Genomic DNA, 16,677 nt, shown 5'->3' with positions numbered 1-16,677 from the left:
AGATACAGATCTTCCCAATTCCTTTTTATTTCTAGTTCAAAGAGATAAGTTTAAGACTCTTTCAGGAAATGAAGAGTTCATCCACTCAAGATCATCCCTATTGCAGATTACTCAATTTAATCCATTAAAAAAAAAATTCTTAAGGCTAACAAAACTTTTTCTAAAGCCACAGATGGAGAGAGATGAACCAGTGAGACCCATCCTGCTTAAAAAAAACAAAAGTGGACCTGAACATACATTTTTTTTGGAGACTGCTTGTGTACACAAGATAGGTTGCAATGGGCAATAGAAGATTTTGCCTCAGGCATCTATCTGAAAAATAGAGTTCCATGAAAACTTCCCTGTTGGAGGCAGAAGACTGTTGTCATTTCTTTGCTTTGTGAGTCTAAACAAGAATCTCATCCAAAATCATGGAACATTTTTCATGGAAATTACTCTAAATGCAAAGGTTTCCCACCCTCCTTTTGTTCTGCCAATTTGGTTTAGCAATACTCCTAATTTTATAATAACACTAAGACTTCATGACTATTTATTTCAATTCCTGTGATTAACCATTGCAATTTCACTTGCATTTGAGGAAAGTACTAATATGTTCTTAAATAATTTCCTAGTAATTGTGTATCTCCTACTAGTGTGTCATAAGTCCATGGTGAACATCACAATGTGTATACAGAAATTTATGTTTTGTAGTAATTATACTTGACTTCATGTGATCCAACACTGAAACCATGAAAACCAAATTATGCATAATTTGAATGCACTGATTACAACCAGGAAAACCATATGAACTCTTTCTGAGAACTTTGCCTAGAGCAGAAAATATTCAGCTTTTATAGAATTCATCCAAACACTGAGTGTTTGCCCCCATTACAAATAAACATCCTAAGGCAATCCACATTAGTGACGACTGTTAATGTCTTCAAGTCATGTCCTGCATGGGGCTAAGTGGGAAGTCAAGTGCATGATTGGAAGGACAATTAAACAATCAACATCCACAATGAGGTAACTTCAAAGAGGAAAAAAGAAGAGTTAGTTTTATGTCATTAAGGAACACTCAAGCTGAAATGTTGGCAATTTGAATAAAAATAAGTAGTCGTAATTTCAGGATAGTGCTACTGTAATAAAACACCTTCCAGGTCGGTTCTACTTGGTGATTTAATTTGTTGTTGTTTTTTTTTTTAAATAATCCTTTCAAATAGGTAAACATTTTGTGGTTAAGATCAAGAAGGGCCTAAAAAGGGAATCCAGAAGAGTTGCTGCGTCGAATCTAGCAGTGGCTCCTGTATACAGTAGGGTCTCCAGCTCTTCTAGCCTCCCCTTCCTTAGGTTGGAGGGTTACTGCACCTGAAGCGCAATCATATGTTCCCTTCTGCAACAGGGATAGAAACTACTACCAGAGAAGTGCGGGTGCTTGATGGCTGTATTTGCTTAAATCTTCACAGGCAGATTTGATAAGATTTTTATCAGTGTTTTGAGCCCCTTCCCCCCTCCAAGTATTCATCATGTTTAGGTGTTTAACTCTGATTGAAGTCAATGGCTAAAAGAATTTCACAGTTAAGAAATCAATGAGAGTTAAGGCCTAAATCTTTGAAGAATTTAGGTCGAATTGCCTATTCCAAGGGGTGAATGAGCTGCAGCTGGGACTAATTTTGTATAATTTTAGCAATTTGGAAGTTTGGTATCTATTCTAAAGCCCTGTTCTTAGATTCTCCTGTAGTCAGAGGAGAAAGACACATTCAGAGAGTGATTATTACCTTGCTAAAATAAGGCATTTGGAATGAATAAGCTTCTAGAGGTTTTTATTCTTTTCCATTGACCAGAAAGAACCTTACAATGAGTTTAGACTGGACCCTGGATTTTTAGATGATTCCCACTCTGCACGTTCAAACACACATTAAATCGCCTAACAGACTATTTCTTAAATATATTTCTCAAACTTTTTCAATGATCAGTACCTTAAATGTTGTTGTAATAGTAATAAGCAAAATTTCCCACAAATGTGAATTGTAGTTTTAGATTTTATTTATTAACAGATTAAATCTTACAAGATTTAGTAAAACAGAAGGGAAGTGCTATGCTTAAGTGAAGTATCATGTATAAACACAAAATGAGGACCTGATGGAAAATGACCTAGTAGTTTATCACAGACTAAATAAGTCTGTGTCAATAATGAAGTATCAAATAAAACCTTTGGGGTATATCAGTTAGAGTTTTATATGTGAGAGAAAGAAATAATGTTCTCTTGAGCACTGAGATGAAGTACTATATCACATTTGGAGGTCAGATATAAAAGGTGAGGAGTGGAGAGAAATGGAGTGAAGAGATACACAGAAAACTGGTAACAGGCTCAGGAGGACAGTTTACAGCTCTCACAGAATGAATACCCAGTGTCACAGTGCAGCAACCAGCACTGGAGATTTTGCAGAAAACTATCCTATTGCCATCACTGGGAAACCAGTGAGTCATAGTAGACTGCAGTGTCGTCTGGACTTGCTCCCCTCTTTCTGCTGCCTGTTGCTTATCAAGTTATTATGTAAGACAAAATAAGCAATCAGTATCCCAGTAAGGAGTTGGCCAAACACACATTGCACCACTTCCACAGCTGCTCAAGTGGTTGCTTGCAATAGCCGTGTTTGCCAACGAAGTCTGACTTTCTGAGCTACAGCATCAAAGAGCAGGCTGGATCAGAGGGCAGCAAACAGCCTGCTGATCTGGGTGGGCTGGGCTCCAGCTATGGCCCAGCAGGAGCTGCAGCAAACACCAGCCCTGTGCACCAGCTGGCCAGATCCATGAACAATAGTTTGCAACATTCTCTTTGTATTGATCTTGTTAATATGGAACTGCAGGGGATATTGGTATGAATCCTGTTCACGGCTCTGACACTTTGGGGGAATCTTATACAAGCAAACCTTTCTATGGGCTCTTTTACATCTCTCGCATTCAGGCAACATGGTTTGGGGAGCCTCTGAAATGCAGATGTCACCTTCCAAACAGTTCTGCTAGCTGCCAGCTAACACTAGGAGACTGAGATTTATCCATTTCTTAATGGCCATGACACTTCTCTTGGCCCTCAGTGACTTTCTTAAGTGGGTTTTCTGCTAGGGTAAGCTAAGACAACCATCAGTACGCATTTCCATGCCTGTTTTGTTGTGAAGTTTTTCCTTGGCTGTTTTACCTCCCAGGATAGCAGCCAAGTCATCTCCTTTCAGTCACTGCTGTCTCTCACAGGCCTCTCTACAAGTCTCCAGCCTATCAAAGGAAATATTTAGCAGCGTGTAGAGTTGCATGTGTCAAATCATGAAATACTCTTCTGTTTGTGTGCTATCATCTCCAAACAAGAAACTTCTGGTTCAGGGACTTTCCTTACACTTGTTTTTTCCATTGCTGTTGCAGCTTATAGAGAGGAAGTAGTTTAAAAGGTTGCAACGCTACATGGAAAATACTCTGGGCTGTACTGACCTTAGCAGAAAAAGCAACTTTCTAGAGAGACACCAACAATATTGTCAGCATTCTACCATATCCTAGCTGGATAAGAAGACATAGGGCCACAATGTGGGTTATTTGATACCTAGTCCCACCTATACAGTGTCAAAATCAAAGCAGTCATGTTCAGGCCAGGCACAAGTCTGGCAACTGTGACTAAGAAACCATGGCTTTCATCAAATTGCAGGCACTCAGTGGCTGAGTTATCCTTTGAGTGATTTATAATCAGAAAAGTTTCCATAAGGTTGGCTAAGCTTGTTCTACAGTATGAATTTCCCAATTTTTTGGGGGGTGGACAAAAAAAGCTGAAAACTAAAGTAAACAGGAAGAGGTTTGCTGATCATTTTAAACTTACATCTTATTTTAATCACGGTGAGAAAAACATCCACCACTAATACACCTCATTATCCACGCTAGAATTTTTCATTTTGATTTTTGTTAGAACAAAAACTGCTAATGATAAACACAAAATTACTTTCCTAGAATTTTGATAAAATCATACACGCACTCACCAATTCCTACATGTGAGTAATGTTTCAGTTATCCCACTGATGTCACTGAGATGGAATTAAAAGTGCTGAAATTTTCAGTGATGGATATTTCACTGCAGCTGTGAGCAATGTGTTCCTCAGAGACTGTAATTCTCCCAGGGCAATGTTAAACCCTTGGATTTGCATCTTATAAGAAATAATACTATTTAAAAATAGTATCGAAAGAGATCTAGCCAAGAGACTTAGTCTTGTGTGTACTTCAGTTAGTATATAAATTTAATCTCTTAAATTATAAATAAATGTGCTTTTTACACACATATATGGTTGTGTGTCATAAAAAATAAATCATAAAGTATGTTGAAATAAGATCAACAAGAAAAAGGGCATTCAGAGTTAAAGCTAAAACCATGATCTTTTACATGGGTTTTGAATGTATGTCATTGTCTAAAAAGTGGTAACAGTTAAATATGAAGTGATAGGATTTTTTTTTTATTTTAAGTACAGCTGCCTGACTTCTTTTGCGTTTTAAGTCTCTTAAACTTACTCTAATGCTTTCCAATGCTTCATTCTCTAATTTATTTTCTTAAACAAATGTTTTCAAATTAAGTGTGTATTTAATTATAAAACGTTAGAGCAGCTCATACAAATGAATAATTCTGCCAAAGAAGCTACTACTGACTACTTTGCAAGCGAAAACAACCCTTTGTTTTTGTCCTCATTTAGTGGCATACACTGATCTCCAGAGCTGTGATAGACTATTGTAAAAAGCCGTGATTCAGAAGAGCACTCAGCGTGTACTTAAGAAGAATGTTTGGACACAAAAGGGAAAGCCTGGTGGGGTTTCATTGGATGAAGTGCTGAGGGACATGGTTTAGGGAGTGTTAGGAATGGTTGGACTCGATGATGCAATGGGTCCTTTCCAACCTTGTGATTCTGTGATTATGTGGGGTGGATGGTGAGAACCCTTCCTGACCAGGACCCCTTCATAAACTGCAAGTGTTTGGTAACCGTGAGTAGCCCGTAGCCGTCTCTAGCACTAAACCTTTAGCAGATCAGATGTGCCTGAATAGCCTTTAGCCTCTGGTCCGAGTACATTAACATACCTATGGACTACTTTTCAAGTGGGGAGGATGAGGGAGAGCAGTGCAAACAGAGTATCCCTGTGAATGGTTCTTCATACCATTTTCTCAAGCAGTGGTGGCTACAGATTTTCCCATCCAGCGCGCTGCCTGCTCAGACCTGCCTCTTCCACCCTTTCCACGGTGTGAGCACAGCTGCTCGTGGTGCCTTGCAGGAAGACAGACCATGATTTTTTGTTTCTTTTTAACCTGGGTTTGTTCGTTTGTTCCGTTTGTCATCTGGCCCCACAAATTATGCCAGATGCCATGATGTAGACCAGGGAACAAGTGGTCAGGAATTAGAGATCCTGGGTGCACCTTAAACTGTTGTTACCAATGAAACCTACATTAAAAAAGTGTTGCTTGAAGAACCTCATTTAATGTGATGGTAAATCCAGGGTTTGAGCACTGAGTGACATTAGAAGCAACACAGTCCCTTGAATTTAGGAAATCTCACTCTCCTTTACAAATTAATTATATTTTTTCTGTAGGTATCTTTGTCCTTGAAGGTGTGCTGGCTCAAATGTTGCCTCTCTCCACTGGTTTAACTTTATGCTAGATCAGATCTGACCTATCTGTAGCTCAAACAAAACTAGTATAAGGTACTAAAGATAGCATTTAACATCATATTGCCCAGTTTATCAGGATATAATTGCATAGTCATACCTGATATGGCTCCGCTTCCATTTATTCCGGTAATGTGTTGGTCTGGTATTAATGTTCGTGGGACCTGCAGTACAAGAAAAACAAGCTCATTTTCATAAGCCGGACAGACATTCATATTGCCAGTAAAAAATGAATAGGGGCTCAAGAACTGAAAAATAGTTGAAAGCAAACCAGACAGCATGCATCAGTGTATGTACATTCTTCTTCCATTTCCAATGCTGTAGAAGCTTGTCTAAAGCCACAAAGTTTGCATGTGTGCTACGGTTCTTTAATGCACATTTTTTACCCTGCTTTCTGAGTTTGAATTTTGTGCAGTTCATGCTCAGGCCCTCTTTTCTTATTGTACATCTAAATTTATACACACACATATATACATGCATACCGATTTATTATATAGATGCTGGAACTTTCTGCACAAGTGATATTTAACTTCATGTACTGCATGCATTTTTGTCAGGGGGAGTAGAGTAGGTTCCAGCACAGCTAACGCAGCCTTCAACTGAGACTTGTCTATGGCAGCCTGAGGCTCAATGGCCTGGCAGGAAAACCTGCAAATCCTGCTGCACCCCACAGGTTTCTGTGACTTGCAGTGCTGATAGAAACAGTCTCTCTGCTGAGGCATTAGATGCTCCCAAATAAGGAACTTTTGCTTCACTCTTTTGAACTCACCAAAGTGTTACACAACTGCAATTTTTAGTCTTTTTGATGCTAACCTTGGAATATGTGTTATTGCCACACATACAATAAATCAGCATCAAGTAAGGGGAATAAAAATGGAGCTAGTGGGAGATTTATTGCATGACTTTAAAGAGACTGGCATTTCTCTCCATAAAAGAAAAGGCTGGGAATTTCTCCTCATCAGAAGGATGCTGGCTGTCCTACGGTTAACAGTGCAGTTGCTATCTCATAGTGTCTGGCAGTAACCTTAAACACAGTCCTCCAGCTGCCATGGGTTTGGTAAATTATTTTGGGAATGCATTTGGTCCATTCTAGGAACTGAAGTAGAGCACTCAATATACAGCATCATGAAATCTAATTTACTTATTTATTAATTGATCTGTCACGTCAGCTGGCAACTTCAGGGAAGACCAACAAGGGATCTGGAGAGACACTGAAGAGAAATGTCCTGCAGAATCACAGAATCACAGAATCACAAGGTTGGAAAGGACCCATTGGATCATCGAGTCCAACCGTTCCTAACACTCCCTAAACCATGTCCCTAAGTACTTCATCCACCCGTTCCTTAAACACCTCCAGGGAAGGCAACTCGACCACCTCCCTGGGCAGCTGTTCCAGTACCCAATGACTCTTACTGTGAAGAATTTTTTTCTGATATCCAACCTGAACCTCCCCTGACGGAGCTTCAGGCCATTCCCTCTTGTCCTGTCCCCTGTCACTTGGAATATCAAGGCTTGTATTCTTTTTCATTTGTGGTCTCAAGGAATGGGCAAAAAGTGGGTTTTTTGTGTATTTGTAATTAGTAGATAATATAAACACATCAAAGGACAGCACATAATAAATGTAACCTGGAGGTACTAGAAATAGAGACAAGAGGTAACTGAGGCCTCTGTTCTGCAAACAGGTGAACAAGTGCTCAGCTTCAAAAGAGTGGTCTTTTAATTCCAGCAGACTACTCCCGTATGTAAATTCACACAAAGACATAGGAGCTGTGGGTGTGTTTTCTGAAGGAGATTAATAGTATAAAAAGTTAAATCAATATATATGGTGATTTGCAGTATGGAATTTAATCTGCGGTAAAGGAGAATACTTAGCAGGTAAGAAAATTAACACAAAGTAGGTGTACAAGTGGAAGATGAGGGAAGTACACTCCTGAGCTTGCCGTGAAGCAAAGACGAAAGACACAATCCTCTTTTCACCCAGCGGGACATCTGACATTTTCCTTTCATTAAATTCCTATAAAAGCGTGGGTGTAGCAAGCCACTTAAAAGTTTAGAAGCCTTTGCAAATAATTATGTTCACTTCTAAGAAAGAGGCAGACCATTCCTATGTTATATTGAGTAATAATTATAACCGCGTTTTTAAAAAGCGTGTTTATCTGCCGTTTATTTGCTCTTTGAGGTTGCCTTCGAGTGAAAGATCACCAAGAAGCTTTCAGGAGCCATTTCCAATGCATAGCACTAATTACAGCTGGAAAAAAGCACGCCTACTAGCACTTATTTTCGCAAATTGCAGGCTGTTCGGCATAGTGAATGCTCCCGCTAACTTGCGGTTTAGGGGCATGATGAGCCCCAGTCCAAAGCGCCTCTCGGGATTGGTGTGGGATGTCGGGGGCGACAAGCTGCCGGCCCCACTCTTCTTCAAATCCATGGGGTGTTTGTTGCCTGCTCTTGGGAGATTAAGAAAACTGCTAAATCAAGTGTTCAGCCAGACAGTACAGGTGAACTATAAAAGTGTTACTAAGCACTTTTTCGTTTCTGAGAATAATTATATCTGTGCAATTACACACTTCAGGTATTAAGTACTTCTGCTTTCTCAAACATCATTGTAATATACAAGTAAAGACATTCCCTTTACTTGGAAAGGCCTTCACGGACCTCACTATTTAAAAGCTGATTAATCAGCATATTAAAGGACACTAATCCTTCTAGAATGCCCCTTGGTAATTAGTTTTTCAGGCCATCACTGGCAGCTTCAAGTCTGTTTATTCCTCTGAGCTCGGCATACCAGAAAGCTTTTAGTATGGCGAAATTTTTGCACCTTTTTTTTGCGTGAGATGGAAGAGGTAATAAAGATGTGTTTTAGCTAAGCAAATGAGAGACTTGTTGTAAAGTCTCAAGAAGTTTATTGCCTAAGAAAGAAAAAGAAAAAAACAAACTCTTATCACTTCTCATTAGGTGCTGTTTCAAGTTTAAATTAATTTGGGATCACTACAAAGTATTGAAAGGAAATAGAATGAGGAAATTAGATCAAGAGAAATTGTGAAGTCAGTGGGATGATTGTCGCTGTTAGGATTTTTACAAACTGTAAACTTGTAAAAAACTTTTTTTCTCCTTAAGGAATAGAGCAAAATGGAATAAAACCAACTGTATTTACATACTGAGTGGAGGCATGATAAAACCTATTGGACTTGAGGATTGCAAGGGCTTGACCCTGGTAGGTTTAAAGGAACATCTAGTAAGGGATATTGAGGGAAAGTATTGTTATGAAAACCAGTCCTATTGCTGGTTGTGCTGGTGAGAAATTGCAGAGGAATGTATTAATCAAATGTTTTACTTTCCAGCACTTTACGACTAAAAGGGGACAACCTTGTTTAGGGGAACAAAGTTTTGTATTTAAATAATGAGAAGAGAGCATGGCAGGACTAAGGCCCATGTGCTTTAGAGCCAGTGATTTCATAGGAAACTTGTCAAAGCTGAACAAAATAAATGTAATTCCTCCATGAAACTTTTTTTTTCCCCCTTCTTAGAGAAATAAGCAAGAAAAGTAACTTCCTTTACAGTTTCTGAGTTGAAATTCGGAATCTGAAATGCTAGGACATATTTTTTCCAAACTAAGTAAGACCTATTCCCCATTGCCTGTAAATTAAGTTTTTAAGCCAAGTCAAGTCGAAGGTATAAAACAGCTAAAAAAAAAGGCTTCATAATGGATGCAAACCTAATTACAGATAGTCTATTGCCTCTCCAAAATAAACACGTAATAAAATAACAAGTATTAAATATGCAGTAATTACCTCATACCTGTGTATAATAAATCGGGTATTTCAGTGCAGTGACTGATGGCACTTTCTGGGAATCATGTAGCCCGTGGAGGTGTAAGTTAATTTCTGGAACAGTTTGGTCAAATTTCAGCAACAACAGGAGGTTGTGCTTTGTTTGTATTTAGATGTAGGTAGGTATTTTGTGATTTTTTATTTTTTTATTTTTTTTTTGGCAGGAATGAGGAAAGCCAGCGTCCAGCTAAGAGCCTGTTTCATGCTGTGGCCAGCACAGTCCCTGCAGCACTGCTATGCAAGCTGTCTGCCACATGCTAAGATCCCCAACAGCTCTGGGTTTCAGCCAGGTAGAGTGGAAGTGAAATTTGTGCCTCAGGCTTTTGAAGCAGACATTAACTCTTCCTTGGATTTCCAAGTGGAAATATGTGTGGTCAGCAGGGGAAGCTCCTGTGGCTAGCAGATGGGCTCCCTAGCAGATGGGCTCCCTCGCCTCCTGCTTTCCGTCTCTAAAACTTTGTGTTATCCAAAGGCAGAAACATCTGTAGAGTAAAGAGACATAAGATGATGGAGAGACTATAGGTATCTGTAGACAGATGCAATAGGTCTCAGTTCCCTCCCTTACCTAAGCAAAAAAGACTGTCTTAGCAAAATGGATGTTACAAGTTGATCAAAATTTTGTGTATGGAAAAGTAAAACCTATATTTGCAAAATAATTTTGAAAGGGAACGAAACTACTGATGTCCTTATCTTCCCTCCCTCCCTCTCTCTCTCTTTTCCAGAAAACCCTTAAAAAAAACCCCGAAGCACATACTTAAAGAATATATAGAGAATGAAGTCACTTTCAGAAAAAGAGGCAAAGAGAGTTTATCACTGCTTTAAGTTAATCAAGGACACTATTCTACATATATTTTCTAGATTATAAACTTGGTAAATTGAGCTTCTGTTTAGTCACATAAAAGTTCTGGCATATAAGTCAAAACTCAGTTGCCAACTCTGCCATTGATTTCAAATGCACATTTGAATAAGCGATTTAGGTCCAAAGAAGCAATCAAGTACCAGAAATTAAAATTAAGTTCCTAATATTGACTACTGTTATCAAAATCCTGCCTAGGTTTTGGTTGCTGGCTTTCGCTAGTGCGCACTGTTCACTACCTGAAGCTGCATACTAGAAACAGTTACTTATTTTGCAAGCAACTAATTCACCAAGCAATAATTCAGATATTTTTAAATAATATAGTTACATATAAAAAAATATCTGCAGACAACATTTAAAAAAACATGTGATGATTTTCTTAACCATTTCCTTGTACCTATCAGCACTTTTTTTTTATTGATTTCTTTATTTTGTTGCTGTAAAGTTGCTGCAATGTTATGTAAATCCTAATACATATATAAATGCTTTACTCTGTTTTAATAAGTGGTGCTCTCACACTATTTGTTTTCACCTATGGATGAGGAAGATTTCTGGATTACAGAGAAATATAAACAGTCTTCATTGCACGTGATTTATAATGTATTCCCATTGAGTTAGTACAAGCTCAGCATATACTTCTTGAACAGCTTCACCATAAGAGAACACCTCTCCACAGCTTAAGAAGCAACTAATGAACAATTCCAGCCATATCCCTTCATTTAAGTTGTACGTGTGAGTTCCCTTTGTATCTACTTTGTCCATTCTGTGAAAGCCTTTTTTGACGGGCTGGGGCCAGACTTCAGCAGTGTGTAGATGTTCTGGAAAGCTATCCTTTCTGTTCATGCTATCATGGTTCTACTGATCTTTTCTATGTGCTTGCTTCAGTTCTATTTAATGTAGCCTCCAGCTTGCTCCTGGTATTGTTTGCTGTTATCTGGTGTTGTCTGTAAGTCTTGCAGAAAAATCAGAAGCCTTGGCTGTCACTGATCATTAAGATTCTTGTTAAGTTCAGATCCTGGTCTTGGCCTAACTACATATGAGAAGATCAAACGCTGATAACAGTTGATTGCTTATCTTGTCTACTGCGGGGCAATCTGACATGTGTCTCCCAAGTTCTCTGTTCCATTCCAGCTCTGGCTTTTGCATTTTTCCATTCCTTGAGGACTGTACCCAGATCTGCTGACCTGAGTACATTTGCCTTGGATCTTTGGATCATTATTCTCCCTTATCATTTACTACTTTTTTGATCTGTCATTCATTCTTCTGCAAGAGTGTGAAACAAAAACATTATTCTTTGATACATCCTTATCTGAGGTCCTCCTTGTACAGTTGATAGCTACTGTGACACTCTAAGATGTCTTGCAACTCTGTCTTCGTTTGCTTTCAGAGCACCTACATGTGCTTAAGGTCCCAATTGACACTGACTGAGTTATGTCGAGGAGGACTGTTTAGTCAGGTTTGCTAAACATCTTTCGAAGATCAAAAAGAGTCTCTGTCTGAAATTGTGGGTAAGCTGAGAATCAGTGGACACCAGTAGAAATTATGATAGGGAAGTGTGGAGGAGAAATAAGAAACCCTTGGCCAGCATGCTGTTAGTGGTCTCAACACAATTAAAGCCAGCAGTTGACTGGCTTTATAAGCATCACAGACATTTTTGACTGTGACTTTAGTTTTGCCCTCCATTCAGCCCACTTCCTAGGAAATGAGGTAATAATCCACTGTTATCTTGTAATGTCTATAACTTTTAATAATGAAGAGATCTATTACAGATCTTCTGGTTCTGTTGATTGCTGGACTATGAATATCTTTTTCACGGATCTACCTCTGCTTGATTTAGCATTTCTGCTTGTGAAGTAGCTGTTCCCCCAGCTCATGTCCAACATATCTCTTTCTCCAAACACGATGAATGCATTTGTGCCAACTTGCAAATCCTCTGGAACCATTGCTTTATCCTTGCCTTTTTAAGCAAAACTTCATTTTGTAAGTTTGTCTATAATAGGGACTAATTTCCTGAGGCATTTGCTCCTTGAAACACAGCTAGCTCTAGAGTATGAACTTTTCTACTGTTTGTCATTCTCGACACTCTCAAGAGACAAAGATTTTGCATTTTGCATATGTTTTTATTTTATAGAGCTGGAAGGATACTTGTCTCCAGAAGACATTCTTTAGTATGTATCTCTGTCATTAGTAATGCTGTTAGTGAGTTGTTTCTTACTCTCTCAGCGTAACTCTAGCATCTCAGTAACATGAATTGTGCTCAGTCTTGCTGCATGCAGTGGTTTTTTTGTGATGGTTACTGGTGATGAGACATGCATCCCACTAACTCGTCTCTTGCAGAGAACATTGCCTCAGGTTTTCATGTGGTGCTGTTGCAGCTTCGGGCAGTGCAGTACTACTGTCCTGTAGGGATTGTATACTTTGGGACTAACATTTTGCCTGAGTTCTCTGCTTTTACACTGCATAATTAATTGCCTGAAGGATGCATTGATTACTCATAGGTAATTGCAGTACCTGAAAAGATACATCACCACAGTTTGTTTTCATTTTTTCTTCTAGGCAGTGTACTCGTGGCTTTCTGCTCCTCCCTTTCTAACTGGAGTCTTATTTCTAAATAGGGAAAATCTTTTCCCCACCAGTTTGCTTTCAGCCCAGTATTTCTATTTGGCACCTTGTAGGCATCTGTTGAAGCTTGATGCTGTGATCATCGGTTGTTTCTCTCCACACCTTTGTCCTCTACTAATGAAAATGTTCCCAGCTGCTGTCTCAATTCGTGGGACTGCCCTTCATGCCTACTTCAGTTTACAGCGAACACCTTCTGGGGCTGGTATTATGCCCACTGGCATTCATACCTAGTGCTACCGGCCAAAAACTGTGGGAAAGATTGCCAGGTGGTGAGGTGGCTCATCTGGCCTGACAAACAGGAGCCCATTCTTGATAAGAGCTGGTTGGGAATTTTCCAGTGGAACTTACTTTATTGGAAAATACAGAAACTGGTATGAGTTGACCAAGTGGCATGTATGGTTTGAACCAAAGGCAAGAGACCCCCCACGGAATAGTCTGTCTCTCAATGCAGCGATGTAGAATATAATTTATACCCACGCTTTGCATAACCAGTTCTTTGCACAACCACATGGATGTCTTAGCTACAGATTCACTGAGTACTCAGTCACACCCCTCAGCATCTTGTGGTGCAGCTGCTCATATTTGCATAAGCAGTTCAGGAACTTAAATCCAGAACTCTTATGCCATACTTACCTCTTGCAGTTACTGGCTGTTCTGCTATCTTTATGCTTGCTTTGATCAAAAACTACATGCTGAAAATCTCCCTTTTAGAAGCTGTATGTTAAAACTTCATTTTGTCTCAATATCTGAAACCGTGTGATATTTTCTGAAAATAATCTAAAAATTGTAAAGATCTAAAAATCCTGGATTAAGTCTATCAGTGCCTTCATCTCTGGAGACATTGCTCCATTCTAAGTTCTTAATATGACATTAAGACATAACGGAGTTCTGGTTTTCATACTTTTAATATAGGTCATTTTTTTCTGCCTTTGTTTTGGTTTCCACAGTATGGAATTGTGCCATCCTAGATAAGACATTTGTAGTCAGACTCTCTCTTGTGTTGCTGTAACCTTGCTTCTTCACTAGGAATAACCTCAAACTGGAAAATGAGGAAGGAAAGTTTTCTCATTGATTGAAACAATTTGTGTTGTTTTCACAGGTATATCAATAAATCATCTCATTCAGTTACAGTAATATTTGTTAATGTCATCACTTCTAGACAGATCCATAATATGTTATTGTTACATATATGATGTATTTATAAAATATACTTTCTCTATCATCTTTTATAATACAAACTGCTCAGGGAAACCAAATACAGTGAAACTTTTGAGTCATGCTGTAACATATTTTCTAATTCCAGAGAAAGAGAGAGAAGTGCCTTTACTGTGGTGTATGAAATTGTAACATACAGTAGTAACGATTCCATTTTCCATGCAGGATGTTTCCAGGACTTTGCTCTTTCTGAGGGTAGCGCAGTTCTCGGATAGGACTGGCAATGTTATTTTTTTTTTTACGTTTTTCTAGTTTTGTTGTTTCACTTAATGTAATACGACCTTTTCCAGAAAAGAAAACATTGTCTCTTTCTTTGTGGAAAATATAACACTTCACATTTTCTTTAAGTTTGGAAACAGTTAGCTGTTATTTGAACTTGTTTAATAAGGGCAAATTTCTGATACTGGCAGGGAATAACTCTATGGAAGTAAGTTCCTCTCTGCAGTAATCTTAAAGGATTTAAATTACCCAACACACTCAATGCTTTTGAAGCATCATTAGCATTTTCAGTGTTCAGATTTCCATTTGTGCAAATATGAGAAAATGAAGGAATGCCTTTTTCTGGTTTGTTCCTTTGCAGAATTTCAGTGCCTCTTCACTTCATCGCTGTTACTGTAGCTCTATTTGCCCATGTAACTTAAAACCAAAATGGAACTGAATGGTTTGAAGAAAGATATTTGCTTAACAGCTAGTGGCTCCAGCTGAAAAAATCTACAGCGTCCCATTGCTCTCACACATGGGGTGAGGCAGCCTGGGTTTCACTGCTTGTAAAGCATTGGGTATTTCTTGTTTAAAGTAGTTACTTTCTTGAGTCTTCTGTGATTTTGGTAATATTTTTGATGCTGTAGCTTATGTTTTCCTAAAGAAATGAAATTTAGAGAATCCTCCTGCATTTTTGTCTGCTAGATCTTTCCCTATCATTTTCGAACCTACTCTAAGTTTCAACTGAGACAGTGGGCCAGGGAGTTATGTGCTACTAAGTTTCCAGAAAACAGAGGGAAGAAGAGGAGGGGGACCAGTCTCAGTGTAACAAAGACAAGAGTTGAGGGTGTGGTTTAATTTTAGTCAGGGGAAAACTCACAGAGGGCAATGCTGTTAGACACTGTTAGGCAGATACTCATCTTCTGCGGTGGAGAACCTGGAATTTGCCTCCATCAGTTTAGAAAGATATAATATGCTCATCGTGTCAAACTCTCACTGCAGTCAACCGGGAAAAAATAAGCACTTATGGAGCTAGACTCCATTGATTTTGTTCGACTAGATCTTCACTAATCATAAAGAATGTACTTTTGTCCCCACTTTCCCATCTTTATTTAACATTGCAGATTTATTTCAGGAGTGCACTGAGAAGGTTCCAATTGTTTAATGGGCATTTGGTCCACAGGACCAGAGTAGAAGTAGTCCAAAATAAACACCTCTGAAATATGTACAGCACCAGCTTGCATCTACTGGTCCATACTACTGGCTCATGTAGCATGAGTGTAGAACACAGTGTTTTCTTTAATAAATGATTGCAAAGGCATTCTTTTTGTGCTGCCTTTATGGCTAGATCATGTCAATTTATGAGCAAGGTGTAATAGTGTTCTGCCCTGTTCATTATACCTACTGTCAAGCAAATCAGTTACAGTTGCAGTCTTAGTATTGGGTAATTTTGCCATTTTCTGTAGCTTTGCTGCAATTTCTATAGCAACAGAGGGTATGTTAAAGTAGCCCAATTAAAAAGATTTTAACCACTTTCTTTTGTCAAAATTAATTTCATGGTTACAAGTGTGAGATCCATGTACTATAACTCTTCCGCTATTGCTATTGTAACCGAATAAAACTAAATTGTTCCAGTGTCAGCAGTCTTTGGTTATGTATTGTAAGAAACCTTTCCACAGTAAAAAAGTCTGAGATTTGTTATCTTTTACTTTCAAAAAGACACTCTAGGGGGGTTTGGCAGAGCTGATTTTTGACTGTTTGAAGTATCTAGCTTGGGTGTGATTCAAAGCTACACCCTCAAAGTAGCTTATATTGGCCTCCATTCTAATACAACGGACATATGATGAAGGACCATCTGGCTCTTGAAGTCTATTCCCTTGCATACAGCTGAATATAGGTTTACTCAGTTTTTAGTTTCTGACTCCTCACTGTTTACGTTCTTGAGAAACTGGTGACCTGGACTTTCTCTTCTTTCTATGAGAGAGATGCAGTTGCATAGTTGCTTATATATATATATTCACAAGTCTTGCGTGATCCAGGCATGGGTCACCAAAGCTTTTCTTGTTGGTTGCCAGCGCTGGCAGCAGCATGATGTCAGGGTATATGACAGTGTAGCAGTGGCAGCTCTGTGCTGTGCCCGCATATGTACTGACTTCAACATGTGTAACTCATGGATCATGTCCACACTGCACCTTAATTTATACTGTACATTGGGAAACCCCCTACTTTTAGGTTCTCAAGTGCAAATTTATAATGTCTCCACACATGTCAAGGGTGTTGTGGTTTGAGCTAAAT

Source organism: Cuculus canorus, chromosome 1, assembly GCF_017976375.1.
Source record: "Cuculus canorus isolate bCucCan1 chromosome 1, bCucCan1.pri, whole genome shotgun sequence".
Taxonomy (NCBI): Eukaryota; Metazoa; Chordata; class Aves; order Cuculiformes; family Cuculidae; genus Cuculus; species Cuculus canorus.
The sequence above is the reverse complement of the archived record's forward strand: the minus strand, read 5'-3'. Positions refer to the sequence as shown.